Source organism: Ovis canadensis, chromosome 2 (genome assembly GCF_042477335.2).
Source record: "Ovis canadensis isolate MfBH-ARS-UI-01 breed Bighorn chromosome 2, ARS-UI_OviCan_v2, whole genome shotgun sequence".
In the NCBI taxonomy this organism is placed as follows: Eukaryota; Metazoa; Chordata; class Mammalia; order Artiodactyla; family Bovidae; genus Ovis; species Ovis canadensis.
The window spans coordinates 143,835,239-143,862,879 of record NC_091246.1 but is presented as its reverse complement, the minus strand read 5'-3'; the positions used below and the strand labels follow the sequence as shown (position 1 = coordinate 143,862,879).

The 27,641-nt window shown below is 38.2% G+C and overlaps 1 long non-coding RNA gene across 1 annotated transcript in view; it reads right to left on the bottom strand.

Annotated features, from left to right (window-relative positions):
• Positions 1-8,385: 8,385 nt before the first annotated feature.
• Positions 8,386-27,641, bottom strand: part of LOC138433872 (uncharacterized) — a 133,564-nt gene continuing 114,308 nt past the window's right edge. The window contains exons 6-7 of the long non-coding RNA XR_011254493.1: positions 10,175-10,259; positions 8,386-8,569 (exon numbers count right to left, since the gene is read on the bottom strand). This is a non-coding gene — a long non-coding RNA (uncharacterized lncRNA). The remainder of the gene's footprint in view (positions 8,570-10,174; positions 10,260-27,641) is intronic.

Genomic DNA, 27,641 nt, shown 5'->3' with positions numbered 1-27,641 from the left:
GAGGATCACATTGAATGGATTTAAATAACATGTACACAGATTAGTTCAAAATATGTGTCTCCAGCTCTGACCTCTCTTTGAGACCTGACCTCAAATATCCAGTTAGCTCTCAAAGCTTCTCTTGTGCTATCTAATTACTACTGTGTCCAAAACTAAATGCTTGACTTTTGCCCTCAAACCTGCTCTTTCCCTAGTCTTCCCATCTCTGCAAATGGTCCCATCATTTAGTAGTTGCTGCCACCAAAATCCTGGGAATCACCTTTTAATCCACATCCCTCTCACTTCTCACTTTCACATAATTCAGTCCTGATCTGCTGCTGCTGCTGCTAAGTCGCTTCAGTTGTGTCTGACTCTGTGCGACCCCATAGACGGCAGCCCACCAGGCTCCCCCGTCCCTGGGATTCTCCAGGCAAGAACGCTGGGGTGGGTTGCCATTTCCTTCTCCAATGCATGAAAGTGAAAAGTGAAAAGTGAAAATGAAGTCACTCAGTCGTGTCCAACTCTTCGCAACCCCATAGACTGCAGCCTACCAGGCTCTTCCGTCCATGGGATTTTCCAGGCAAGAGCACTAGAGTGGGTTGCCATTGCCTTATCTACTGTGTACTAAATATATTTTCCAAATTTTACCATCTCCCCTCTCCCCAAGTCTACTGCCCTAGCCTAGGCCAGCATCATCTCTCACAGAGCTGAAGCAATACCTGTAATTAGGTAGGCTTCCTGCTTCCGCTCCTGCATTCCTATCCTCCGTTTTTTCCCCCTTGTGATGGGAACTTTAAGGATCTACTATTAGCAACTTTTATAATATCCATGGTATGTGTTAGTCGCTCAGTCATATCTGACTCTATGCGACCCCATGGACTGTAGCCTGCAGGCTCCTCTGTCCATGGAATTCTCCAGGCAAGAATACTGGAGTGGGTTTCCATTCTCTTTCCCAGGTACATATATGCCAGACAGCAGTGTTAACTAAAGTCATCAAGTTGTACATTATATCATCAATACTTATTTATCTTATAATTTGAAGTTTGTACCTTTTAACCCCCTTATTCCAATTCCTCCATCCCCCACCAATAGTCAATGTATTTCAGACTGAATGAAATATGGTAGTAAGTAGTCAGTAAATAGAGCTTCCAAGGTGGCACTAGTGGTAAAGAACCTGCCTATCAATGCAGGAGACCCAGTAGGTCAGGAAGATCTGCTAGAGGAGGGCATGGCAACCCACTGCAGTATTCTTGCCTGGAGAATCCCATGGACAGAGAGGCCTGGTGGGCTACAGTCCATAGGATCACAAAGAGTTGGACATGACTGAAACGACTTAGCATGCATGCACTCTACGAATAACATAATGAGTTGGGGGAACTGAATAAATATATAAGTAATTAGAATAAATGCTATAGATCTGGGTCAAAAGAATTATATCCTGGTTAACATATATCATCATGGAAGGTGACTGCAGCCATGAAATTAAAAGACACTTGCTCCACCAAAGGAAAGCTATGAAAAACCTAGACAATAGCAGACTGAAAAACCAGAGACACCACTTTGCCAACAAAGGTCCATAAAGTCAAAGCTATGGTTTTTCCGGGAGTCAGGCATGGATGTGCGAGTTGGACCATAAAAAAGGCTGAGTGCCAAAGAGTTGATGCTTTTGAACTGCGGTGTTGGAAAAGACTCTTGAGAGTCCCTTGGACTGCAAGGAGATCAAACCAGTCAATCCTAAAGGTAATCAACCCTGAATAGTCATTGGAAGGACTTATGCTGAAGCCAAAGCTCCAATACTTTGGCCACCTGAGGCGAAGAGCTGCCTTAATGGAAAAGACCCTGATGCTGGGAAAGATTGAAGGCAAAAGGAGAAGGGGGTGGCAGAGGATGAGATAGTTAAATAACATCACCAACTCAATGAACATGAATTTGACTCCAGGAGATAGTGAAGGACAGGGGAGCCTGGCATGCTGCAGTCCATGCAGTTGCAAAGTTTTGGACACAACTTAGCAACTGAACAATGAAAACAATAATGTATATAGAGAGGAAATGAACCAAATAAATAGGAAATTTTCATCATTGTCAGAGGGACAGAAAACCCTGGGTTGCACCTCAAACACTGCTGTAGGAGTCCTTGGCATGCAGAATTGTCAGTGTCTCGAGGGCAGAGGGAGGGTCACTGGAAAGAGAAATCAAATTTGAAACAGAACAGCTCAAAGAAAAAGAAGCATCAGAGATATTGGACAGAAGTTTGTTCAGAAACTGTCTCTTCTCAACTACCAAAGTGATGCAAGTATAAATTTTTTTTGGTTCAAAGTCATTGCTGAATAAGGCCCCCAAAGGATATGGACACATCCTCTAGCAAGGGTTTAGTGAATTTTTTTAAACAAATATGTTTTTATATTAATAGCATCAATGTTTTATTAGCTAGCATTTTTAAATGCTTATCATATGCCAAATACCACTTGGAGTGTTTATATGCATTATCTAATTTGATTCTAACAATAAACTCTATGAGACAGGTATTACTATTATCCTTATTTTGCAAATGAGAAAGCTGAGGCTTAGAGAGATTAGGGAGCTTGTCCAAAGTAATGCAGGTATTAAGGGAAGAAACCAGACTTGAAACCCAGAGAGTCTTGAGGCCAAAGTCTATGCTCTAGACTGCTCTGGATAGCGCCTTTTATATATTTCTATCCCCAAAGACTATGCTTTTAAATTTCTGAATGTCATGAAGCCTTTCAATTACAGACTGGAGCTGAAAGGAAGTGTGCTTTTTAGCTTTTTACCCTTTCCTTCTTCCTGACCTTCTTGCTTGAAGAAGAAATATAAGATAAACAGGCTTGGATGTAGGCATACTTTGTGACAATAGGGGTAACAAAATCTACAGAATAGTTAAAACTACAGTAGAAAGATAACTCCAAGTTTGAGGATCAAAGCAACCAGACATAGTTAAGCAAAGTGTTAGCCAAAATCGATCAAGAATCAATCAGCTAATAAGGAAAACTACAGAGAAGCTTAAGATCTTACTTCCCAAATAGATTCAAACAATGCTGCTATAATGTATATCACTTTTATTCTCTTTGCTAAACATTTACACGCTTATTAAACTGAAGAAATATAAGTGTGAGTTAGGCTTTGTACCATTTTTCTAGTTTGGGGTATCAATTTAACATTATCAAAGTAGTCTTAATTTTCAAGTATTATAGCTTTTTACATTGACGACTATTAAATTTTATATATACTTTTATTGCATTGGACAGTTCAGAGTATTTTCAGTGCTATAATTTCTTTCCATGGTTCTGAGGTAGCTTGCACCTGCTCTAGCTACAGCTTTTTATAGCCTCAACTAATGATGGATTTGAAGACTATTCTAATATTTATTGTTACACCAGAATAGGTCTTGTATTCCATATAAGAAGGTATAGAATAGCAGTTACCAACTGCAAAGGGAAATTGGCAATGTTACTGTGATGACAAGCACAGTTGTAGTGGTATGACCGATTTATTCATTTTCTTAATAACCTTCATAGTTGTAATGAGTCATCCCTGTCTCTTCTAAATTATAGGGCACCCTTTTATTCCCAAATCAAATGAATATACATGATGACATTTTTTTCTTTCTTGTTCTCATTTGAAAGACCTAATTTTTCATAATCTGCCATTAAGAGCATCAGACAGATGTGACTTGGAATCCTGGCTAGAAGGAATAAAAGGTTAGAGAAGGCGAGGGTTTCTCTGCTGCCCCCAACTTGTCCTCTAGACGTCTTTCAGAGGCTTTGAAATGTGGTCAGGCTCTTTGTTGCTGTGAGACTGACATTTAAGCAGGTAGTCCATTCCATTCCTTTTACGAAAAAGGAAGAAGGAAGAAAGATGAGAGAAGGAAATCATTTTTGGTTTGACAATCAAGCAGACAGTGTTTGCTCTCTATATCAATTTCATTATTTACTAATAAGGAATTTTTAAAGGAGCCATTAAAGAAAAGTCATCTGAGGGCATACAGAAAATGGAATCCTCCTACACTGTTGGTGAGAATGTAAATTGGTACAGCCACTATGGAGAACAGTATGGAAGTTCCTTAAGAAACTAAAAATAGAACTAATATGTGATCCAGCAATCCCACTCTTGGGCACATATCTGAAGAAAAACATGGCTTGAAAGATATATGCTCCGCAATGTTCACTGCAGCACTGTTTACGATACCCAGGACACGGAAACAACCTAACTGTCCATCGATGACAGATGAATGGATAAAGATGTGGTGTGTGCCTGCGTTCTCAGTCATATCTGACTCTTTGCGACCTCATGGCCTGTAGCCCACCAGGCTCCTCTGTCCATGGAATTTTCCAGGCAAGAATACTGGAGTGCATTGCCATGCCCTCATCCAGGGGATCTTCCCGAGCCAGGGATCGAACCCACATCACTGAGTCTCCTGCATTGCAGGCAGGTTCTTTATCCACTGAGCCACTAGGGAAACCACAAAGATGTGGTACACATATACAATAGAATATTACTCAGCCATTAAAAGAATTAAAAAATGCCATTTGCAGCAACATGGATGGACCTAGAGATTATCATACTAAGTGAAGTAAGTCAGACCAAGACAAATATCATATGATATCCCTTATATGTAGAAAGTTAAAGGAATGATACAGATAAACTTATTTACAAAACAGAAACAGACTCACAGACTTAGAGAAAGATCTTATGGGTGTGGGGAGGGAGGTAGATGAGGGAGGGATAAATTGAGAGTTTGGGACTGACACATACACACTGCTGCTGCTGCTGCTGCTAAGTCACTTCAGTCGTGTCCAACTCTGTGCGACCACATAGATGGCAGCCCACCAGGCTCCCCTGTCCCTGGGATTCTCCAGGCAACAACACTGGAGTGGGTTGCCATTTCCTTCTCCAATGCATGAAAGTGAAAAGTGAAAGTGAAGTCGCTCAGTCGTGTCTGACCCTTAGCATGGACTGCAGCCTACCAGGCTCCTCTATATTAAAAACAGATAACCAATAAGGACCTACTATATAGCACAGGTACCTCTGCTTAACACTCTGTAATAACCTAAATGGAAAGATAATTTGAAAAAGGAATAAACAGATGTATAACTGAATCACTTGTTGTACACCTGAAACTAACACATTGTTAATTTACCAATATAAAATAAAAATTGAAAGAAAGGAAGAAAAAGAAAGATGAGTCATCTGAGAAGGCAGAGGAGCACATCTGCCCTCCAGGTCCTAGCGCATTAGTAGCTGGTGTTTGTCATATGAACTCTAGCTGAGCTGATGAGAAAGCAAGCCTTAGCATACTTCTAGTTGTTTTATCCATACTGTATTCTTTCTCCTGGAGTGTGGATAATTGAAATCACAGGTTAGCAACATAGTAGTGCTGCAAACTAAGGAGACCAGTTGTTTTCTCCTACCATTCCTGGAAACAGAGGAGGAACTGTCTGAGCAGAGAAGACTGCAACATGTTTTAACTTGTTGCTTCAGCAGTACAGAAGGCTTTTCTACACTGGCTTAAAAATGAATGATTATTATTGAGACAAAGATTCAGTTCAGTTGCTCAATCGTGTCTGACTCTTTACAACCCCATCGCAGCACGCCAGGCCTCCCTGTCCCTCACCAACTCCCCACGCCAGGCCTCCCTGTCCCTCACCAACTCCCCACGCCAGGCCTCCCTGTCCCTCACCAACTCCCAGAGTTCACTCATACTCACGGCCATCGAGTCAGTGATGCCATCCAGCCATCTCATCCTCTGTCGTCCCCTTCTCCTCCTGCCCCCAATCCCTCCCAGCATCAGAGTCTTTTCTAATGAGTCAACTCTTCTCATGAGGTGGCCAAAGTATTGGAGTTTCAGCGTTAGCATCATTCTTTCCAATGAACACCCAGGACTGATCTCCTTCAGAATGGACTGGTTGAATCTCCTTGCAGTCCAAGAGACTCTCAAGAGTCTTCTCCAAGACCACAGTTCAAAAGCATCAATTCTTCGGCGCTCAGCCTTCGTCACAGTCCAACTCTCACATCCATACATGACCACTGGGAAAACCATAGCCCTGACTAGATGGACCTTAGTCGGCAAAGTAATGTCTCTGCTTTTGAATATGCTATCTAGGTTAGTCACAACTTTTCTTCCAAGGAGTAAGCGTCTTTTAATTTCATAGCTGCAATCACCATCTGCAGTGATTTTGGAGCCCCAGAAAATAAAGTCTGATACTGTTTCCACTGTTTCTCCATCTATTTCCCATGGAGTGATGGGACCGGATGTCATGATCTTCATTTTGAGCTTTAAGCTTTAAGCCAACTTTTTTACTCTCCGCTTTCACTTTCATCAAGAGGCTTTTTAGTTCCTCTTCACTTTCTGCCATAAGGGTGGTGTCATCTACATATCTGAGGCTATTGATATTTTTCCTGGCAATCTTGATTCCAGCTTGTGTTTCTTCCAGTCCAGCGTTTCTCATGATGTACTCTGCATATAAGCTAAATAAGCAGGGTGACAATATACAGCCTTGACATACTCCTTTTTCTATTTGAAACCAGTCTGTTGTTCCATGTCCAGTTCTAACTGTTGCTTCCTGACCTGCATACAGATTTAGAAACCAAATTTTCAGACATGTAAATTCTGCAAATGAGTCACTCTACACGTTAGAAGTACAAGGCATGAAAATAACAAGAGGAAGTATTTTTGACTATAACATAAAGTTCAAAGTGAGAGAAGATGCCACTCATAAGATATGAAACTAGGCCTAATGAAAATGTTTCAAAGTTCATAGATGATTAACTCTGATATTGATGATTGAGGAGTTGTATTTGGATAAAGGAACGTATTAATTCTGTAAGAAACCTTGAACACAAAAAAGTTTCTGTTTGGATTACGAACAAGAAAAATTAAGGTCTTCCATTTGTTCTCATCTTTCAACAGAATCTGGAAGAATTAATGTCTCATTAAGGCAAATAGTAGCTGAAACAAAATACGGTGTTTCTTTTAAGAAATGGAAAGAAAATATCAAAGTGCAAAGCTCTAACATCACCAAGACCTCTAAACTGTCATACTCACAAGTGAAGGCAATGTTGATTTTTTTTTTTTACTCCCATAAGTATGGATCATTCCATGTGCTTGTGCAGGGAGATGTAAAGACTCTAAAGCATTACTGAACATATGAGAAATCCAAAATAAAAAGCCATCCCAACACTTTAAACCCAAGTGCTCTGATGTTTTATCTTGTCTCCAGAGCTGCCCTTCAACATGTTAACATCACCAAGGTTCTGTGCTCAATCTTCCTAATCTGTCAGTTCCTTCCAGCTTCACTTTCTGCCTTATCCAGTTAGACCCCACAGTCCTCTTCAACCCCACTCTTACCAAGGCCATTAATTTCCTTACTCCTTTAAACTTCATTCATTGAACTCAACTCTGCATCAATCCAACCTCTGGCTTCTCCCCCTTATACCTGAACATCTGGAAAAATAAGAATCATTGAACTATCAAAAATTAATACTGGAGATCATTTTGTAATATATAGAAATATCAAATTGCTATGTTGTATACCTGGAAGTAACCTGGTGTTGTAGGTCATTTATACTTCAATTACTAGAAAAAAAATGTTAGTAATGGCTATCTCTGAGAATATAGGGATATAGAGAAATTTCACTCTCTGTGCTAATACGTAGAAGGAATGACGGAATTAGAAAATCACTTCTTGGCAATCCACATAGTAACAATTCAGGCAAAGGGGACATCAATGGTTGCTAATGCTAAAGTGTGAAAGAGGCATAAGGAACAGAGTTTTATACAGTTGCGAAGTATTTCCTTCAAATACCCATTAATAAGGTAAAGAAGTAATTTTTCAGTTGAGAAACCTGTCAGAAACCACCTTAAGCAACTAATCAAACTAATGCCACCAGAAATGGGGCAGACTGACATCACAGGCTACACATTGGGATTCAATAAGGAGAATCCAGTTTCAGTTCTATGACGTTCCTCGATGATCTTGGTCTAATCATAAGGAAACTTCAAGTAAACAGAAACTGGGAGGCATTCTACAAAACTACTGGCCTATAGTCTTCAAAAATGTCAAGGTCATGGAAGTCAAGGAAAGACTGAAGAACTGTTTCAGGGTGAAAGAGACTAGAGAAATATGACAACTGCCTGGAGCACATAAAAAATATCTGCTCCTGCAGCATCACCCAGCAGTTAATTCGGACATCATCTACCTGGAGACAGCATCAGATCCCACAGGTGAAGGGCTCAGTCCAGCAAGACTGCCTCCCCTACTTCAGGTACCAATCACAAACCCAGGCTGTTATTTGTACTTCTGACCAACTGGCTATCAATCAGAAGTTTACACAACCTTCTCCTCGGGTTCAACTAATTTGTGAGAGTAGTTCGCAGAACTCAGAGAAAGATTTGCTTATGTACACTAGTTTATTATAAAAGGATACATATAATGCAGTAGCAGCCACGTGGAGAAGATGTCGAGGATAAGTAAGGGACATGGTAAGGAGTGAAGAGTTCCTCATGCTCTCTAGGTATGCCATTCTTCCCACATTTCCATGTGTACATCGGCTGAACTCTGTCCTTTTGAGTTTTCTAGCAGTGGAAATGATTAATTCAGTCATTGGTAATTCATTCAATCTCCAGTCTCTCTCCCTCATGGAAGTCAGGGGGTAGGTCTGAAATTTCCAAACTTCGTTCCCCTACAACCATCCCCCTTCCGTCTAGGCTTTCCAACTCACTTCATTAACATAATCTCGAATACAATCAAAAGGCAATTCTTATATATCAAGATATCTTTGCGGCTTAGAAAATTCCAAGGGTTTTAGTACCTTTGTGCCAAACAATGGGATGAAGACCAAATATATCTTTCTTATAAATTACAATATCACAAACACATGAAACTGGACTAAACCCTTTTGCTATAAAAAATATTATTGGAACAATTGCCAAACTTATATGGGGCTTCTGGACTTAGGATGTATGGGATTTTGCACATTCTTGCAATTAACTGTAGGTCTGAAATTATTTCAAATTAAGTTGTTTCAAAATAAAAAATAAAAAACAAATCTGCTTTTCCATTTTTTAAATCATGAATCATTGGATGTGCAGTGTATGCTCAGTCTCCGAGCCGTATCTGACCCCATGATACATACACACACAAAAAATTAGTATAATTTACAAGTAAGTTATGACATTTAAAAATAAAAATGGACACCTATGAATTTAACACTCAATTTGAGAAATTAGATATTAATCAATAATGTTAAAGTTTCCAGTGAGCTCCTCTCCACCTTAACCCCACCCCCCCACCCCAAAAATATTATCCTGAATATATTTTATCATTCCCTTGCTATTCTTTGAAGATTTACCACATATATAGAAATTCCTAAATAATATTTTCTAATAACTAAAGACATTTAGCTTCCCACCTCCTTCGTTTGTTGGTTACTTTGATTTTTCCTTTAAATCATCTTTTTTATCCTTTGCCCATTTTTCTATCTGATTGAGTTTTTTCCTTATTGGTTTGTAAATACTCTTTATATACTATGGATATTTTCTTTGTCTGTTATACACCTGGCCAAATTTTTTCCTAATTTGATGCTTTCCTTTTAACTGTCATTTTTGTGTGTGTTGCTTTTCACTTTATACACTTTTTGAGTATTTATTGTGCCAAGTATGTTGATAGCTTTATTTACAACAACCTCTGAATTTCTTATCCTGTCCAGGAAAGTCTTCCTTATTTAAAGATACCCTCCTGTGGTTTCTTCTATTACTTTGGTAGTTTTGTTTATTTTTGTGTATATATCTTTAATCCATAAGTAATTTATTTTTTGTTTATGGTGTGAAGTAGAGATCTCAATTGACATTTTTCACCTGTGATAGGAAGAATAATAGCCCATAAGATGTCTATAGCCTAAACTCTAGAACCTGTAAATGTCACCTGACATAGCAAAAGAGATTTTGCAGATGTGATTAAGGTTATGGATTGAAATGAGGAGATTATCCTGGATTCATTGTATGAGTCCTTTAAACTGGAAAACCCTTCTTCCTGGCTGTGGTCAGAGAGAAATTTGACTATATAGAGAGGAATGGTTAGAGAAATGCATTGTTGCTGGCTTTGCAGATGGAAGGGAGGCCCAGAACCTAGGAATGAGGGTGGCTTCTAGAAATGGAAAAGGCAAGGAAATAAATTCTCACCTACAGTCTCCAGGAAGGAATACAGTCTTGCCGACACCTTGATTTTAGTCTAGTGAGTCCCATGTCAGCCTTCTGACCTACAGAACTGTAAGATAATGAATTTGTAGTGTTTAAGCCACCAGATTTTTGGTAATTTGTTAATTGTAAAACCAATATACACCTCTAACCAACACTTTTTAAAGTATTTCATCCTGTTCCTACTAAATTAAAATGCCACCTCTACAGAATCCCCATGCACATGCTGGCTTCCGAACTCTGTCATGACCCATCGACAACGGATCTCCAATCTATAACCTTATTGTTTAATTTCTGTTCCTTTATAATTTTTTTAAAAAGTCTGAAATCCTTCCTCTCCTTTAAATCCCCACTCCTACCTCTCTATTTAGTATCTCTTCATTTCTCTCCTCTTTCCTGGCATCTTAACCACTCTCTTGGGTTTCTTTTTCCTCCAGTTCATTTTCCAATTTATTGCTAGAATGATTTGAAATGCAAATATCACCAGACTTTTTCCCTTTAAGTCCTTCATGGCCATCGGTCTCCCTTAATTCAAAGTCCAAGTTCCTATGCGTGGCACATAGAAGTGTTAGGACAAATGATGTTGCCTATCTCACTGGTGTCATCTCCTGCTCCTTCCTAACAGACACCAGAGAACTGGAGGCTTGTAGACTGCAAACTTTCAATCCTTCATAGCTTGTCTGTGTTGCTGCTTCTGTCTACATACAGTACCCTTCATTCCTCCTCCAAGCCATGAACACTGTACACTCAAAGCTCAGATAAAACATCAGCTTCCCTCAGCTAACTTTTCACATTCCTCAGCGTGAGACTGAGCTAGTGCCCTGCATTCCTATAGCTGCATAATTATATCCTTTCTAGCATGCACTTCTATGTTCCTATTGTGATCATTGTTTCACTTGCCTCCCTCACTCACTAGATAGTGAATTCCTTAAAAGCAGGAATTGCTTTTCACTTCTGTATCCACAGTACTTAAAATAGATTGCTAACAACCTTGTAATCATAAGAAGAATATGAAAAACAATGATGAAATAAGTGGTACCTGCTATTATAACTTGGACTAAGTTCTTTTCCTAATTCAATAACTATGAAATGTCAGCTTATAATTTTGTGTTTTGTGAAACTGCTTTTAACTAAAAATAATATTGTCCAGCTTGTTCACTCATCTTATTCACATGGCTTGGTTACAAGTGACTTTGGGATGTTTCCAAAGAAAGAAAGTTTCCTACGTTGAACAAATTCAAAAGAAAGTGACTCAGGCTCTAAAAGTAATTCAGAAGAGAATTTCTAAAATATTTTGAGTAAGAATGGCATTATTGGATTGTTTTGATAGGAATAACCCTTAGATGCCTATGAGAACCACCAGATTCAGTTAGGTGCCCCTCCTCTGTGCTCCCATAAATATGAACACAAACAGTGATCCTAGCACATAGCCTATGGAAGTGATGTACCGTCTCCTTTGGTATCCCTTGGTATTGGTTGCAAGAGACCTGTGGTTACCAAAATCTGCAGGTGCTCAAGTGCCATATAAAATTGTATAGCACAGTTGGCCCAGTTGGCCCTTGATGTCCCGGGTTCTTCCATTCATGGGATTCTCTTGCCTGGAAAATCCCATGGATGGAGGAGCCTGGTAGGCTGCAGTCCATGAGATCGCTAAGAGTCGGACACAACTGAGCGACTTCACTTTCAATTTTCACTTTCATGCATTGGAGAAGGAAATGGCAACCCACTCCAGTACTCTTGTCTGGAAAATCCCAAGGACGGAGGAGCCTGGTAGGCTGCAGTCCATGGGGTCGCTAAGAGTCGGACACGACTGAGCGACTTCACTTTCACTTTTCACTTTCATGCATTGGAGAAGGAAATGGCAACCCACTCCAGTATTCTTGCCTGGAGAATCGCAGGGACGGTGGAGCCTGGTGGGCTGCCGTCTATGTGGTCGCACAGAGTTGGACACGACTGAAGCGACTTAGCAGCAGTAGCAGCAGCAGTCCCCAGTTCCACATCCGGGGATTTCACTTTGAATCTTTTCCTGACTACCAGTGGTTTTCAATCAGGAAAATAATACAGCTCCCCTTCCTTGTAAGCGTGTTTGGGGAAATTTTTGATTATCCTAGTGATCCGGGTTGGTGGGGTGGTGGCGATGTCCTTGTCATTTCATGGCCAGGAGCCAGAGATGCTCAACATCCTACACTGTGCAGGACAGTCCTGCACAACAAAGAATTATCCTGCCTGTGTTCACTAAACTTAGTGTGGAAATCCTTTCATGGTGTATGTAAGTCAAATCATTATGCTCTACACCTAAAACTTATACAGTGCTGTATGTCAATGAAATCTCAATAACACTGGAAGAAAAAAAATATCCTACCAAAACTGCCCACAGAGACTCCATGAAGAAGCTGACTTTTCTTTCTTCTACTTTTTGACTTCGCATTGACTTGGAAAGCCTAGCAATAAACGTCACTCTGAACTGAAACCACGAAGGGATAGGGGCAGGAATACTTAGTTATAGTTTGTAGGTTATGTGGCCTTAAATAATCAGTCCATCACTCTGTAATCACCTTTCATAGTTACTTCTATATTTCTCTCAAATAACTGATGAAAAGTAAATGATTAGAGAATAAAGTCCTTAAATTCAATTATTTCTTTTTCGGTTTTTGGTTGGTTCAGTTAAGGTTAATTCTAATCAAAACAGCAGGAAAAAAAAATTAAAGTTCATCTTCGATACTTTCTTCCAACAATCTGCTCATCTCTTGCAGTCTCTGTCATATTTTGGCATCCACCTTAAAGAACCTCCCCAATTTGGCACCATTCTAGGAAATAGACATCTTGGCCTGGATAACGCATTTCTGATCATGTATTCCTGATAATGCCATTCCTTCAGGGTTAAAGGTCCTCTATTGTTTGAGCTGATAATTCAGATAGCAGATAATAGAGTTTCTACATTATATGTAAACTCTGTTTCAATTTTAACATTCTGTGATTCAATACAATTGAGAGTCTACCATATTTTCACAAGTCCTTTTCAAAGTCACTCATGACAAGAGTTATCAGCGTTAACAGTTTTTATAAGAACTGTGCCAGTGCCATGAGTTGAAGTGTTAAGAAGGGGGCACAAGACCATTTCAGCCAAATGGGACATATTTGTTGAACTGCTGGATTTGGGGTTCCTCTAATTATGATTTTTAGGTAATCACCACCATTCCCTAGGTTCATTCCTAGTTTTAAAACAACATTGTTTATTGCTTGCCTCTGCTAAAATGTCAACTTCATGGGAGCAAGAACCTTGTCAGCTGTATTTATACTGCACCCCCAGCACCTAAAACCATATCTATTCTATATAGGTACTCATTAAATATTTGTTGAATGAAAAAGTAATTTACTATAAGTAGCGATTTAATAATTTACCAGTATTCTACAATGGATATTCTACAACAAGAGGAAACTTCCACTAAGAGGAGATTATATAACATATTGTGAACTCTGTACTGAATTGCAAAGTCACAGGGTGAGAAGCAGGAACCATCCATATGCATAACATGAAATATAAAAATGGATATCACTGAATTATAAGGAGCACTTAAGCATGGTGCAAAGGTCAAGTGAAACTCATTTATCCCTGTGTCTGATTTAGGTGAAGAATATTTGGTAGGCTTGCAGCAAAAATACAATTAATTTTAATGTATTATTCTGACAAGTCTTAAGTCTGTTAACTTAAGCAATAATTCTGGACACACTTAAAATATTATTTTTCAAGATCATAATATGCACATGAAAGCCAAAGCAAAATACCTCATAGAAGTAATGTTTAATACTTTACTGAGAAATACAAAGAATTAGAACAAATGCGTTTACCTCACTTATGTTTAGTGGGAACCAGCTATTATTTCCATTTTACAGAAAGACAAAATAAAGGTAAATGAAATACAAGTCAATCATGAAAATCATCTTAAATCAACACCACATACTAAGTTAAATTTCCATGTAACCAGATAACATTGAGGGAATTTAAATAAAATTGAAAAATCAACTCAAACACTGATAGTATAACTTTAAAACTTCAAATGTTTCCTGACTTTAAATGTCAATGAAAAAATAAATAAATGAAATGTCAACAAGAAGCATGAGAAAGACTTGTGAAAACATGCAGTTTTCATTGCATAGGGAACCAATTTTTGAAATGTTCAAAGTCCCACAGAGATTTGCAAAAGAAATTCTGTCTCCTGGATCCTTAATTCAAATCAACATAAAGGGAAGCATTTTAATTCAAGATGGCACTCTACAGCAAATAACAGAAAACATGATCATTTTTTTTTATAGCAGTGAGTTTGAAGGTAGTGACTTGAAGCTCTCCACCTTCTATCTTTCTGCACCTCCATCTTAGCATATAGTTTTTGCCCTCATGTTTTTATTTTGTGGTCACAAAATGGCTGCTCGACATCAGCATTGCACCTGAGTTCCAAGCAGGAAGAAAATAACAGGGCAAAAGGCATATGCCAGCAAAAACTTGGAAAGAGATTTATCAGAAGCCTCAATTCAGTGACTTTTCACTAAGTTCTCATTGACTAGAATGTGTCTCAGATTGCCACCCCAAGCTGCAAGGAAAGCTGTGAGATGTACGGTTTAGCTGGCATATTGCCACACTCTTCATTTCTATAGGATTTAGATTTATGCATAGTAAACTGTTCCAAGTTAAAGTATTGACTATCTAACTGGAGGGTCTTGGGTAAGAAAGGGTGTGAAACTCAGAGGCAAATTTACCCTGATGCTAGGAGCTTCAACTTCAGCTTCCTGCACTTATATGGACCCCTCTAAGACCCTGGAAGAACTTTTGGAACTAATGTTCATGAGGTCATACATTTTTGTAGAATTGCACAATGAAGTTTGCAATTAATACTACTGTTCTTTTCTGCTCTGACTTTCCCACTCTTAGGACACAAGGTGAGCTTTGTTGAAGTGGCCATGGATATTTGGAGGATCGAGCTAAGAGGAGGCTAAATTGAGGATACAATCAGTTTGGATTTAGTGAGTTATTTTAAGGGGTTCGCAGGTGATTTTGTGTATAGTGGAGTTACCACCAGCCATCAAAATGTAAGAATCGTTTTCAGGAATATGCCTACTGCCCACTGTATTAATTCATCTGGCTCAACATAAAGGTCATTATTAGTTTACTACAACAGGATGCTGGTGCCAAACTGTTCAACGAGTGTCTTCAACTCAAAGATTACTTAGATTAGTCACTAACAGAAAACTTGAAATGCTCTAAAGTCCAAACTTTGCAAATAATTCCTAAAATGCTACACGCTATTTCCAATGAGTTATAATGCTGAAAGAAACTTTTCTAATTGACCAGTAATGAAAAAAATTTCAAACTTGCTAGAGGAAAGCTTGGATTAGCTTTTTGTTTTTATTAAGGTTCAGTGAGGCAAGGACTGTTATTTATTTTTTTGGCTGCCTGCAGCGTGTGGGATCTTAGTTCCCTGACCAGGGATCAGACTCATGCCCCCTGCATAGTAAGCACAGAATCTTAACCACTGGACAACCAGGGAATTCCTCTGGATTAGCTTTTTATTCTATACAAAATGTTATTTCAGAATCTGAAATCTTCATATGAAGAGGCAAACAACAAGAATACAGCAAAAAATATTTTTTAAAAAGAGACGTGTGTCAGGCAGTTAATAAAATTTGCGTTGTTTTTCTGGGTCTTGTAACATTCACAGTACTTGACAGTTTTAAAATTTTAATTTGTTATAATTCCTTTCCTCATTTTAAATAGGCACTTTTGCTTCTAATTTTATATTCTTTCTCTCATCAAGTTCCCCAATCTCCAAACTGGGTAATTTTCAAGCTCCATCAAACCTAGTTCTGCCCTTGGGACCCTCATGAATCCTCTAACAAGAAGCACTCCCTAAGGCCTTCCAAATTTACCTCCATGTCCATTGCAGGAAGAAATTGTGAGGACGGTGCCGTTCTCCTGAGTCAGAACTGAAGCTGGCCGGAGATGCCTACTTGAAGTGTCCTTTCTCCTGGGCTACACCCTGAGTTCACATAGCCTGCTTAGATGAAGGTCGTCATCAGCCATCTCACAGCAGCCAAGAGAAGGCCACAAGAAGAAGCAAAAGGGAAATAAGTTTTAAATTCTCTTACTCCTCTCACTGAAAACTAAGCCCCAGAAACATACCCAGGGACATAGAAAACAAACATGGTAACCAAAGGGGGAAGGCAATAGGAAGGATAAATTAGGAGCTTGGGATTAACATGTACACACTACTATATATAAAATAATCAACAAGGATCTACTATGTAGCCCAAGGAACTCTGTTTACTACTTTGTAGTAACCTACAAGGGAAAAGAATCTGAAAAGGAAAATATATATAACTGAGGGGCTTCCTGGGTGGCATAGCGGTAAAGAATCCACCTATCAATGCAGGAGACGCAAGAGATGAGGGTTCGATCCCTGGGTCAGAATCTCCTGGAGTAGGAAATGGCAACCCACTCCAGTATTCTTGCCTGGAAAATTCCATGGACAGAGGAGCCTGGCTGGCTACAGTCCATGGGGTCGCAGAGAGTAACACATGACTGAGCATGCATGCAATGGTGCAATTACATAATGGAATCATTTTGCTGTACACCTGAAACTAACACTGAAAATCAGTTATACTTCAGTTAAAAAAGAAAAGAAAAATAAGCTGGGGGAATCCTGCATGCTAGAATCTTCCCCAAACATTCCCAATGCACACTGGCATCTTCAAAATTTCAGAACGGAAGTCAGTTGAGTTCAGTTCCACATTTTCTGATCTCATTTGTCCATAGAATCCTTTATAATCCAGAATATATTTTTAGAATTTTTGCTCTAAATACACATACAAACAGTATTACTATTATTATTATTAATTAGTTTCATAACACAAGTATTACTATTATTATTATTATTAATTAGTTTCATAACACAAGTGGCAAGCCTCCAAAAGACATCTGGATTTTGAACAGCTTCTTAACAAAAGAAACCAATCTGTAACACTGAACTTTAAGGGATTATGGCCACAATGCTAGAGAAGTTTAAGACAATATTAGGAAATATGTTTTAAATTCCAACATCTTTACGGCTATTGTCTTAGCCATTCATAAGGCTGGTTTTGAACCTGTTCACAAAACAAAGCATTTATGATGCAGGATGTTATTTGTTACTTGATTATGTTTCTATGCTATTATACTCAGATTTGGAATTAGTTGACTAATGGATCAATAAGACTTTAACACATGATCTTATTAGTTTTTAGTTACAAAATCTATAGGATGATTAAGATGTAAAGCCTGCTAATTTTCCTTGCTTAATAATAAACCCAATTTAAATCGTTATGAGAAATTTTGTTTAAAGTTGCTCTTTAACACATTCTGCTCAGGTATAAACTTGTACAGTATTAGTAACCACACATTTGGCAAAAGAAGGAAATCTGTGAGCTCAACCATATGCTAAGATAAATCAAGTACATGGAGCTAGTAGCCATGCTTAGAAATTAATACAGACAGTGACAAAATGCCTAATTTAGGTGGAATGGACTCACTACCACTAGGACTTCATAATCCTAACCAAAACCCTTATGTCTTCAATAACATAAAATACATCTCCATGGTGACTTTAAAATTTTTGTTTATTGTTTATTTATTGTTTTAATAATGAAATTGCCCCGGTTGTGGCATGTCTGGATCTTTTTTCCCTCTTGTGCTAAAAGCAAATGGTTTGCATGCCAGTTTGCGGTGGACATAGTTGGGGATCTCCACTGATGAAACGTATTTCTTTAGTTTCTGTTCATTCTAGTCTGCAAAACAATGCTCAGGAAATGTAGGAAAATGAGCCTCTTCTACTAGGGCTGCCATATATGATTGTGCAAGTTGTGAACTGTACAACCTACACAACTGTACACAGAAACTCTGTGCTGCAGTCTTCAATAGGGCCCTGTGCTCCAGTCTTTCATACTTGCAAAAACAAGCTGACTGCAAGAGTGGGATGTAAAGGAATCTTATGAAATCCTGTGCTTTTTTTTCCCCACACATGAGGCAAAGTTTATCATTCATTATGTAATTTTAGGTTCCAGTCTTTATTATGGAATAAATAACATTTAGGGGGTTGAGAAAAAAAAGTACCGTGAAATAAAATTTGAATAAAAATTTAAAGTGAAAGTCATTGTATTCATTTTCTATTAAGAGGAAAAAATCAGGGAGGATTGAAGTACAAGGCTCTTGGCAACCACTATCTGAATCATCATTCTACTCATCCTTGCTCCTTTTCTAACACACCCTTTTCCTCAATCAGCTCTAAATGCAGAACGTCTGCGGCTGGCAAGTGGAGTCAGCAGCAAAATTTCTGAGATGCATTTTTATATATTTGCTGTCAGTAGACATGGAACTAGTGAAATTCTTCCAGCCATTACAGACATGAAATACCCTTCACAACCCCCAAAACCCTTTTTCCAACAAGATAATCTCAGACATTAAGAAGAGAACAATACCTGAGCTAGCTCTATAGTTAAATACATATCATTTTCCAGAGGACAATAATTAAATATGTCTTCATGTTTTGCTCCCAAAGTTACATGTATAGTCCCTGAATAATACACTCTCTGTGTGTGATCTATCTTCTTAGATCTCTTTTTGGTTGAGCATATAGAGAAACAACAAACAGTGATTGATCTTATAAGATCCTCTGTTGAGAACTAAATTGGCTCAAAGGCATTGTAGCTGCTCTAAGTGAGATGTGGTGGGACTGTTCTGCTTTATTTAAATGTAATGTGGACAGGTATCCTGCTTATTGGAAAACATCAAATCCAGGAAGATTTGTTTGATGGTCTCAAAAATTGACATGTATATGCCAATATTATGCATATAACCATATATATATGACAGCTAAGTAACTGTCAATTTATATATATGTATACATGTACAGAGGACTTTCATGTATATGTACATGTATATGAATATGTATATATTATCTCCTCAGATGCATGGACAGAGTTTGTAGAGAAGTAAGGTGGGGGGAATGGATTTCATCTCTGCATAGGGAGCTAAGGCATCCCTTTAATAAGTTTTAAAAGACTAAGCAGCTAGCAACTGAAATACAGAAAAGGTGTGCGAGGATGGAGGTCATTATCAGTTTGGTTTTAAGAAATATTTCACAAAGAGTTGGAAAAAAAAGTTTAAGACTGGAATTACAGTACAGGGGTGGGGGGGACTCTGCCTGATCGAAAGCATTAGTGAAAAAAACCCAAATTACGTGTATGTGAATATGGCTCTAAAATTTCACTTGGTGAGACTATTTAATATTTTGCTGTGTTAAGACTTAGTCTCATAGTATCTTTCAAAGCAGTGGGCATATGGCTAGAATCTGCATCTCAAGTAAATCCTAATTTGGGTCTTTAGTTGGATTAGAAAAAACTAACTGTTCCTTTCTTCCTGGAAGCAGGAGATCCTACTTGCAGGAAAAGTATCTGTAGAAAAAAATCTGACTCAGAGTAGCAAACCTGAACTTTTACAAAGTGATACCATAACAGTGTTATAAAGTTTTTGATTTTATGGTTTAATGGGAGGAAGGAAAAGAGAAGATATATGTTAAGTGTCTAGATTTTTAGCAAAGTACTCATACTTTAAATCTTCTCAGATTTAACTGGTAATCTCGAAATATGAGATTTCTTAGTTAAAAGTGACAGAGAAAAAGCATTAATGGAAAGGAAACTGGTTAAACATTTTCCCTTAAATAGCATCTTTAAAAAAACAAAAAACTTTGTGATAACAATCCAGAACTACAGGCACAAATATTCAACATTCAATAGGGTTTAATGTGGTATTTAGAAGTTTTATCAATGTACTACCTGCATCAGAATCACTGAGAGGATTTATTAAAATACAAATTCCTGGGGCCAACCCAAACTTAAAACTGGGGAAATGAGAACTCCAGAATCTACGCTTCAACTAATACTCTCAGACAGGTCTTCTAAGAACACTAAACTATGAGAGCCACAGCACCTAAGTATCTTCTGAGTAGAATAGACACGATGTATCCATTTTTTGTGTCCTCAGTACCTAGCATCCTGTCTGGCAAAGGCAGATGTTCAAGAAATGTTTACTTAAGCAACTTGTAAAGAGGAGATGGTTTTTCTCCTCTTAATCATAGCTTACATGCCTGCATGCACTTCAGTTGTGTCTGACTCTTTCGAGGCTATGGGCTATAGCCCACTAGGCTCCTCTGTCCATGGGATTCTCCAGGAAAGAATACTGGAGTAGGTTGCCATTGCCTCCTCCAGGGGAAATCTTCCTGATCCAGGGACTGAACCTGCAGCTCTTATTTCTCTTGCATTGCCAAGTGGGTTCTTTACCACAAGCGCCACTTACGAAGCCCTAATTGTAGCTTAAATCCAGGCATTTACCCAACAAAAGTATTCATCTACATCCTACAATTACAAGTAGAGAAGAAAAGAGTGAAATGCAAAGGACATGGGCTGGCCAACTGGAAGAAGATTATAAATGTATTTGATGTGCATATTTAATGTGTGATATAAATGTATAAGCTCAATTAATGTGCTATAAAGGTGTCAGCTCAATTAATTAAAGCGTGAAACTTTTCTGCTCAGAGGCACCATTTAAGAAACAGCAATGGATCAACATAGTCCCAGCATTTCAATTGCAAAAAAATACATAAAATATTTGCATCTTATGATGAGTAGGATAATTTTCAATATAAAAATCAGCACATTTAAGACAGCAATGCAAAGGTCCTAAAATGAATGTGCCAAAGTAGCGGATTCAAGTGGGTTTGGATAGGATATATAAAAGGGCCATTAAAACTATTCAATTAGCAGGTTGTGAGACAGCTGGTCTGGATAGAGTTGGTGGTTGGGTTGGCGGTGATGAGAATGGAAAGTTAGACCAGTATCCAAAGATGTACCAGAAGTAGGTCTGATTGACTGAATAATGGAAATGAGAAATGATTGCACATGGTCTCTAAAATCCTGCATGATCAGAAAAATCTGACCCTAGTAAATTTATCTTCCAATCTACAAAAGAAAATGTCTATTTTAGTTCTTTTCTGATAACAACTCAAAGTCTTTACTATTCATTTACCTATCAATTTTAAAGTGAATTTACAGTATATTTCTTAGGTTAAGGAATTGAAGTGACAGATTAAAATGAACAAAGCATGCTCTCATAGTGCCAGCATCTACCTTTTTTTGTAATTATATATTACAAATTATTTAAAAATAAGAATCAAGTCCTGTCCATTCAATACGTTTCTAATGAAAGGGTCATATACCTAAAAATTTTTAAAACAACATGAATTTTCTTTTTTTTTAAGGGTGTCTATAACTAAGATGTTTGCCGCTTGGAACTATTTCTCTTAAAAGTAGTGTTATGTTAGTTACGTGCACCTGTACCTTTTAGATTAGTTTTCTAGGCTAGCCCACAAAATCATGCCAGGGTCACTCGGAACTCAAAAGTCCCCAGGGGTAGGGTCTTTCTGAGCCTTGGGACGTGAAACTCAAAGTCACTCTGAAGCTGGAAGCATCCCTCGGACAGTGGTCTTCCTGTAGATAGGTGTTAGGGGGGGTGCGCCCAATCAAGAGTACCCAAAGAGGTACTCTTTGTTGTGGGAAAAGTTTTTGATCTGGGGAAAAGTTATCTTGCAAATTCAGAATCAGGAAGTTTCAGAGCCTAATCTCTTGAAAAGGTTCTGCTGCTGCTGCTAAGTCGCTTCAGTCGTGTCCGACTCTATGAGACCCCATAGACGGCAGCCCCCCAGGCTCCTCGGTCCATCGGATTTTCCAGGCAAGAATACTGGAATGGGGTACCACTGCCTTCTCCGCATGGAATATGAGTGTTGGTGTTTTCATGTCTTCATCATACAGAATATCTGAACAAAAATACCTGAGGTTTTGTTGATGTTTCAAACAAAGCAAGTCTAAGATGGAGGGTGGGGGTGGGGGGAAGCTGTCACACAATGGGTTGTGTAAAATTTACTAAAAGAGCTATTTGATATATTGTTAATATTGTTAACCTTTCAATTAATTCCACTAAAACTTAGAGAAATAAACCTAGTGCTTTTTCCATTATAAAAGTAATTTTAGGAGACATGGTTACTCTCATATGCTACTGTCGAAAGTGTAAATTTTAAAAACATCTTAACTGTGGTAAGATATACTTAACATAAGATATACTATCTTTAACTATTTTTAAGTGTAAGTTTTAATAATGTTAAGTACATTTACACTGTTGCATAACCAACCTCAAGAACAATTTATCTTGCAAAAATAAAACTCTATACCAATCAAGGGGCTTCCTGGGTAGCTCAAATGGTAAAGAATCTGCCTGCAATGCAGGAGACCTGGTTTCGATCCCTGGGTCAGGAAGATCCCCTGGAGAAGGGCATGGCAACCCACTCCAGTATTCTTGCCTGGAGAATCCCATGGACCGAGGAGCCTGGTGGGCTACAGTCCATGGGGTCACAAAGAGTTGGACAGGACTGAGCAACTAAACAAACACTCATTCCCATCAAACAACCCCTCATTCCCCCCAGCCCCAGCCCCTGGCATCCGCCGTTCTACTGTCTGGCTCTATGAATTCGATTAATTTAGGTAACTCACATAGGACTTTCCAGGTGGCGCCAGTTGTAAAGAATTTGCCTGCCAACGCAGGAGAAACAAGACACACAGTTTCAATCCCTGGATTGGGAAGATCCTCTGGAGTAGGAAATGGCAACCTGTTCCAGTATTCTTGCATGGAAAATTCTGTGGACAGAGGAGCCTGGCCATGGAGTCTCAGAGAGTTTATTCTACCGTCTAGCTCTATGAATTTGACTAATTTAAGTAACTCATATAAGTGGATTCACACAGTACTTATCCTTTTGAGACCAGCTTATTTCACTTAGCATAATGTCCTTAAGATTCACTGTTGTGACGTATCAGTATTTCCTTATTTTAGAGGCTGAATAATATACCATTTAATGTATATACCGCATTTTGTTTATCCATTCATCTGTCATTGGATACTGGGGTTGCTTCCTCCTTTTGCCTGTTGTGAAGGATGCTGCTATGAGCATGAGTGTGAAGAGTGAAAGTTCGTACAAAATTTCTTAGAGGAAATTTAGTCATGTCAATAGAATTATTACAAACTCGCGACTCATGAGCTAAATAAGGATTATAAAAGAGGATGATAAAATTATGGTGAAGTGAGGGGGTTAAACTTTTAAGTTTGTTGTATAGAAAACAAATTAAAAATTTGTATATTAGGGCAGAATTTTGAAGGGTTTCGAGTTAGATTGGAATAATACTGTTAAGGTGGGTAAATCCATATAAACTCAAGATTTTCTAGAGAAATATCTTTTCCAGCTCTGCACTAAGGTGGCCTAGCAGTATTATCATCTTGGCTACACCAGGACAACATGAAATGATACAATTTGTAACTTGAGCATGTGCCCAGATTTTAGTGTTTAATTTTAGCACCCATTCAGTTCAGTTCAGTTCAGTTGCTCAGTCGTGTCTGACTCTTTGCGACCCTATGAATTGCAGCACGCCAGGCCTCCCTGTCCATCACCAACTCCCAGAGTTTACCCAAACCCACGTCCATTGAGTTGGTGATGCCATCCAACCATCTTATCCTCTGTCGTCCCCTTCTCCTCCTGCCCTCAATCTTTCCCAGCATCAGGGTCTTTTCAAATGAGTCAGCTCTTTGCATCAGGTGGCCAAAGTACTGGAGTTTTAGCTTCAACATCAGTCCTTACAAAGAACACCCAGGACTGATCTCCTTCAGAATGGACTGGTTGGATCTCCTTGCAGTCCAAGGGACTCTCAAGAGTCTTCTTCAACACCATAGTTCAAAAGCAACAATTCTTCGGCACTCAGCTTTCTTCACAGTCCAACTCTCACATCCATACATGACCAGTGGAAAAACCATAGCCTTGACTAGATGGACCTTTGTTGGCAAAGTAATGTCTCTGCTTTTCAATATGCTATCTAGGTTGGTCATAACGTTCCTTCCAAGGAGTAAGCATCTTTTAATTTCATAGCTGCAGTCACCATCTGCAGTGATTTTGGAGTCCCCCAAAATAAAGTTTGACACTGTTTCCACTGTTTCCCCATCTATTTCCCATGGAGTGATGGGACCAGATGCCATAAATCTTCATTTTCTGAATGTTGAGCTATAAGCCAACTTTTTCACTCTTCTCTTTCACTTTCATCAAGAGGCTTTTTAGTTCCTCTTCACTTTCTGCCATACGGGTAGTGTCACCCATTACAAGTAGCTAATTCTATGTCCTACAACAGGGAGGAAACCTAACATAGGCTTAATATATCTTAATGTTTTCAGAAAGGAAGGATGTTTTTAAATCATCACTGCAATGTTGGAAGTACAATGGAGCCAACTTACAGTTAGTCTTGGTTAACTTATTTCAATTTGAACTTTAAAAACGAAAAAGAGATAATTGTGGCTAACTGAAAAGAGTTGGATCTATGAAAATCCATGAGTCTGTAATGGTACTCGAAAAAGAAAAATCTATATATATTGTATAAAAGGAAATTGTGACCTAAATATTACAAATTAAATGGAATATGCTTAATTTATAAAATGTATTTAAATATATTTAGTTGAATGTATATAAATGTATCTAAATATAGTTTAATAAGTAGGAATATGTTGACATCTGTGGATGTCCTTTTTTATGTTAAACATCACAATTAATAAATTATATATACACATTTGTGATTCTAAGATACCTTGTTTCTTTTTGGATTTTAATGTGTTTGAAATTGTGCTTCTACAGTGGATGGCCTTTTCAGTTGCTGTTGGTGAAGAGCTGTATGTTCATATTTGGTCAGAGCTGTTTATAACATTTTCACTTCAATTGAGTAATGTGCATTGCTGGTATTTTACAGGTTGAATTTAACCACCATTTGAAATGCCTTTTAAAAAGTTTCTATTGTAATTTTGGCACTGAAATGAGGTATTGTGTACACAGAGAGACAGTGAAACAGAGCAGTGGAATGTGCCTTTGATGTTAGTGAGGGCTTCATATTTGGAGGAATGTCAACATATTTTTCATATTTTCTTTCAATGCAACAACCAAATACTTTATGGAAACTGAGAAAGAGAGATACCCACAAGCAGATCAAGTTATCTTATACTGACTGAGGGATCAAACCTGTATCTCTTATGTCTCCTGCAATGGCAGATGGGTTCTTTATCACTAGCGCTCCCTGGGACGCCCAAGATACATACAAAAAGATTCTTAGATTCTTATTACTCAACAAGAAATACAACTGAGGGCAGGAAAACTTGCCAAATCACTTGTAATAGTTTTGGAGCAATAAGAGGACAGTTGAACTGATTCCTAAGTCAGGCAAGGATTTAGGATTTTTTAAGGCATGTGTCATAGCTTAATTAGTTTTTTTTCCCTCTTATATAAAGGAAAGTATACAAAGGTATATAAAATAATGGAGCAGCTGAATGTAGCATCTTATGCTTAATAAAGCATGGTATGCATTTTTTCTCTATCTGATTAAGAAGGGAAAGAAAACGTCATAGAACTATGAGAATGGGGAAAAAGGAGTAACTCTACATGGATAAGAAGAATGAGAAAAGACAGTCCAAGAGAGGGTTGAAAGATGGTGGATTAGCCACATATTCCAAAGAGGCAAGGGGCAGTACAGTCTCCATTTCTGTCTCCATAGAAATGAACCTTTAAAGGACTTATTACTTCAAAGACCTAATAAGGCTTATCTAGTTCCCCAATAGTGCTAAAGACCAGAACTCAATACTTAATAGGGGACATGATACTTGTTTATATGATGAGGGTCAAGCTAACCAAAAAACATAGTTGACACTTGAATGACATGAGTTTGACCTCATGGGTCCACTTATACACAGATGTTTTTTCAATAGTAAATACTACAGGACCACACCATCCACAATTAATCGAATCTAAAGATGTGGAATCAAAGATTCCAAGAAACCTCAGATACAGAGGGCCATCTGTAAGTTTTACACAGATTTTCAAATACACCGAGGGTCAGTGCCTCTAATCCCACATTATTCAAGGGTCAATTGTACACCATTTCAGGAAAAGAAATCATCTTGCAGGAAGCTAAAATCCATGTGAAAGTGTAGACGTGAAAATTCCCCTTGATATGAGTAAAACCTAACTACACAAAGGTGCTTACCTTGCCCAAGAAGACATACAGATGACAAGTAATCATATGAAAAGATGCTCAAGATCCATGTCATTAGGGAAGTGCATATTAAAACATCAAAGAGATATGCCACATAACTGTTAGAATGGCTAAAAATCCAAAACACTGATAACTCCAAATTCTGGCAAAGATGCAGAACAGGAATTCTCATTCACTGGTAGTGGGAATACAAGTGGTACAGTCACTTTGGAAGAAAATTGTAGGTTTCTTACAAATTAAACATGTTCCTATCATATGATCGAGCAATTATGCTCCTTGGTATTTATCCAAATGAATTGAAAATGTGTGTCCATACAAAAGTCTGAACAGGTGTTATAGGAGCTTTATTTATAATTGCCAAAATTTGGAAGCAACAAAAATGTCCTTCAGTAGTTGAATGGATAAATAAACTGTGGTACATCTAGACAGTGGAATATTAATCAGTGTTAAAAAGAAATGAGCTATCAAGCTATAAAGGAAGGAACCTTAAATGCATATTATTAAGTGAAAGAAGCCAGTCTGAAAATGCTCTGTCTTTATGATTTCTACTACATGACTTTCTGGAAAAGGTAAAACTATGGAGACAAAAAAAGAATCAGTAGTTGCCAGAGGTTAGGTGAGGGGGAGAGGGAGAAATGAATAAGCAGATCATAGAGGATTTTGGGGGAAGTAAAACTACTCTGTACATTATAATGATGGATATGTGTCATTATAAATTTGTCCAAACCCACAGAATGTCTAACACCGTCTAACACCAAGAGTAAACCCTAAAGTAAACTATAGACTTTTGGATGATAAAGATGTATCAATGTAGATTCAACAGTTGTATCAAATTTACCACTCTGGGTTGGGGGGATGTTGATAGTGCAGGAGGGTGTGTTGGTGGGGGGATAGGGAATATATGGAAATTATTTGTACTTTCAGTTTTGCTGTGCACTTAAAACTGCTCTAAAAAAAGAAATTCTAATGAGACTTCCCTGATGGTCCAGTGGCTAAGACTCTGTGCTCTCAATACAGGAGGCCTGGATTTGATCCCTCAAGGGATTAGATTCCGCAAGCTGTAACAATGAGTCTGTACCCTGCAACTAAAGACCCTAATGCTGCAATGAAGATCAAAGGTCCCAAGTGCCACAACAAAGACCTGGTGCAGCCAAATAAGTAGCTAAAAATAAATATTTTAAATAAATAAATAAAAGGCAATCTATTTTTAAAAGAGTGGGAAGGTATTCTGATGACATGATTTAGG